This window comes from Priapulus caudatus, unplaced genomic scaffold, assembly GCF_000485595.1.
Source record: "Priapulus caudatus unplaced genomic scaffold, Priapulus_caudatus-5.0.1 Scaffold1054, whole genome shotgun sequence".
Lineage (NCBI taxonomy): Eukaryota > Metazoa > Priapulida > Priapulimorpha > Priapulimorphida > Priapulidae > Priapulus > Priapulus caudatus.
This window is the reverse complement of record NW_014578115.1, coordinates 83,387-87,642: the sequence shown is the minus strand read 5'-3', so window position 1 is coordinate 87,642 and position 4,256 is coordinate 83,387.

The window sequence follows — 4,256 nt, the reverse complement described above, 5'->3', positions numbered from 1 at the left end:
AGCGATGTTGCGTGTGCGGTTAGCAGAAATATAGGCCTAGAATAGACCTAACCACACCAAATCCACCAAATCGTCGGTGCAACCATATGGAGTGCAGACGTACTGCATTCCGCAAATCTATTTCTGACTGTTACTTTATACACTTTAGTCATTTGCTAGCAGAACAATTTTGTGCAACGTGTGAGCTTTTAAAATTGGGGTGGTGCTCCAGAATTAGCGAACTATTTATTTTTGTTTGCAGTCGACGTACGCGAGGTTCTGTTAATTAACTAGAGCATAGAGAAATAATCGCCTCGTAGGCCTATTGCTACAAGAACTTAATACAGGTTTAAATCAGACAAATAGTTTTAAGCGTCGTTCGTTTTAGTTTTGATTTTTCAGTGAAAACAAGTTTGCGTACATCACATATTATTTGACTGCGTTGGCGCACCATGCAAGGACGCGCGACAACCACGCCCACGCAGAATACATGACGGTGCAACTTCGTTATCGTGTGTTTGTGTGTGGTGTGGTGTGTGTGTGTGTGTGTGTGTGTGGCTGTGTGTGTGTGTGTGTGTGTGGTGCGTGCGTGCGTGCGTGTGGTGCGTGGCGTGCGTTGCGTGCGTCGCGTGACGTGGCGTGGCTGCTGCGTGCGTGTCTGTGGCTGCTGCGTGTGCGTGCGCTCGCGTAGCGTGCGGGGCGTGCCTGTCTTGGCGTGTGTGCGTGCGTGCGTGTGTGCGTGCGCGCGTGTGTGTGTGAGCGTGTGTTTGCACGTGCGTGCGTGTTAGCGCGCGTATGTCTTTTTATAATTGATTATTTATTATATATTCATAAGCACATTTTACGAATAACGTAATGCGGACCAATGAAGTCTGTAGTGCATACAGTCATACAGTACACGTGTTTACAGACTGTCAGGGATAGCCCACTGCGAACAGGATCAGGTACATGTCATCAGGTGTCATGATATCATCATGTATAGTGTATAATTATTATGGTATATAGTACAACGCAAACGAACTTGTAACGAAGTGGCAGATGACACTCTACATAGTTATCACCCAACAGCCAGTTTTGTTGATAAGTACTAACATGAATATCCTCGTGAATTTACCTGCAAGTGTATCAATATATTGATAAATATGTTCATGGTACAGTGTATTTATAGATGGATTTCAATTTGGTCTCTATAAAAAGAGGCGCCTGGCTTACGCCGTCGCGTCTCTCCCTCCCTCCCTCTCGATCTCTCTCACACACACAAATACGCACGCACGCGCACGCACACGCGCACGCACACACACACACACACACACACACACACACACACAACGTCATCGTGGACCCATCAACACACCCCGTACGTAACTGCCTCCTTTGAAATTAACATAACCTGCATGGCCACATGTCCCTTGCCAGAAGAGAACAATGATTCTTATATTTCTCGTGGTATATATTTGTTACAAGTGAGGTTGTGATAACATCAACAGTATGCGATAGGTACAGAATCTGTCTATCGTGAATTTTTGGTGGCGGTATTACCATAAAAACCCCACCAAATTCATGCTTTCAGCATTATATTAAGTTAAAATTGGGCTTATTTATGATTATGTGTCATCTTTAATTGATTAATAGTAATGAGAAATCAAAAATCATTAAGGAAAAAATTCAGTGTTTGTCATGGGTTTCATCAGAGAGGATAAATTTAGCCGTGGGCATATATAGGACTATACGGCGTCATGCTTTCTGGTGCCTTCATTGCAAGGTTTCGCATTTGAAATGGAAACTTCAAGACTAAATTATAGATGAGAGCGTTTTTGTAAAACATAGTAAAATGGTACGTTTATTTGTGGGGTTGGGTGCGCTATATACGGCCTCTGAAAAACAATAATAATCTCTGTAATAAAAACAACAATTAGTGAGCAGAGTATTTTGTGTGCTTCATCATATCAGGAGTTAATAATGGCAATGTTATTGTTATTTATATTATACAATTTGTAATTACAGTGTAACCACTGAAGACGAACATCATATGAAGACAAGCAAGTGGAAAAAGCGAAATTATACACATATTAATGTTATGAACAGGGTGCATAATTAGCTTCTGAAAAACAATTAATACACCGTATTTGGGTAATTAATAATGAATCATAAATTTCACGTCAAAGGCTATATGTTAGGGCAACTTTGTTTTCCTGCTTATATTATAATACTAGCTAGCCTATGCTACCCGGCTTTCCCCAGGGAAAACAAGTCTAGAATAATATACGCCACGTAAACACGTGCACATCTTTTGTGGCAACATTTTCATATTTTACTTTCACGAATCTCAGTAATACAGTCGCAAGTTTGCTATTCATTGCTGTTTTGTAGACTACTGGCTGGGGTATTCGCGGCGTTTCCCGGGAAAAAAAGATTAGGAACAACTTGTAGAGCAAATTCTGACATATATATATATATATATATATATTTACAGAATTGAAAGGATAGAGTCGTAACAGAGAAACAAAATATGAAGGTGTAAACAATATTCTGACAAAAAACAGTTTGAAAGATTCTAGAACCCATCTATAAGGCCAGAGATCTAAGGGATTGTCCCATGATATTCATTGCAATAGTAGTGTTCTTCCGCGACCTCCTATGGCTGCCAGTGACCTTGGAGGTCGGATCTGACCTAATCCGCCCTCTCACTTGTGGGGTCAAAGAACATATTTTTGTACTTTATAACAAACTCTCTATCTGGCTTCGTTAAGCCACAAATTACTATTTTGGCTTCTCATGACCTCCTGTGACCTCTAGTGACCTCTGGTCTACGGTGCCTATGATATCCCATGACACTCTCCGGGTAAAATTACCTGTGTGGATCAATTTTCAGCCCCCGGGGACCAACCGTTTGGTCATATCCGGACACAGAACAGACGAATAGATGAACAATCACTGGAAATATTAGTATAATAGATATATACGTACTGCACGCACAAAATAATAGACGCAGACACGAACGAAAACCATCAAGACGCTCATATAAATCTACATTAATTCAAGAGAAAACAACTTGACAGGTAATGAAAATGACAGGCGGCCGACTGTGCGGTCGCCCGCATAATGAAAGCGGTTCACTGGGTGACTGGGTGACTAGGGGTCTGTGTCACTGACCTCCCTCAGTCAGTCACACTGAAGGTATTGCCTAGCCACGGATCTGTCACTCGTGTCGAGGCAGCAGCAACAGATTAGACAATAGTTACATATGCTGGCGTGGCACACATTCCACCAACACCACAAGTGAAAGCAGTGTGAGGCCGAATGCGGTCGACCGCACTGTCTTCGACAAAACCTCAGATCGGAGGCCGTGGCGGTCGCGTGGAGCTGTTGAACGCAAAAAAAGCGAGTTATTATACATAACGGCAAAAATTGAGCAGCGGAGCCGCTTCCGACTACTCTCGCTCGCTGCTATATATATATATATATAAATTTATCCTATATATATATATACCATATAGATATATATAAAATTATTTACTCCTGACAATATGGAGTAAATAAGTTTGAAAAGAATTTGACACGTATTTTCCCGTATTTTCACCGATTTATATTATAAGTAGATAATAGGGAATCCATATTATCTACTTCTGATATATATGATAGTATAGCTAATTGATCTCGTGCATGTTTAGATGTTCAGTAGCGTTTAACAAGCTTCATAACGTACTGAGGCTATTCAAATGAATACCGATTATACCTCACATCATAGACCCGCCCTCGGCACTTCTAGTTTTTGGGTTTATACACGCCATCAGGAATTATCTGACACACGCGCTCTAGCTTCCTTAATCAGTTTGCACTTGGAAACAGTCATCATGGATAAACCGTATCTGGTCTCGTTACGAAAACGGTAATTTTACCGGGGCGCGCTTTAAATTTGAAAGAACATGAGAAAGGAATGATGCCCGTAGGCTACCGTGTTCTCGTTTCAACACATAAAGGCGCCTGTTTGCACGTACGCGCCGAACCACCATTAAAGTTCAGCACGCACCTCACCCTCCATCACTGCTACGCAGTCTTCCATTGTTATAGGGCATTGGGAGCAGTTCGGGTCAGTTCCACCAGGTGGCCATGGTGTTTACGAGGATACGGTTTCGTGGTGCGCACAGCCAGGCGATCTAGGTCTTTAACACGCGCGCGCGCACACACACACATACACAAACACTCACTCACACACACACATACACACACACACAAACACACACACACACACACACACACACACACACACACACACA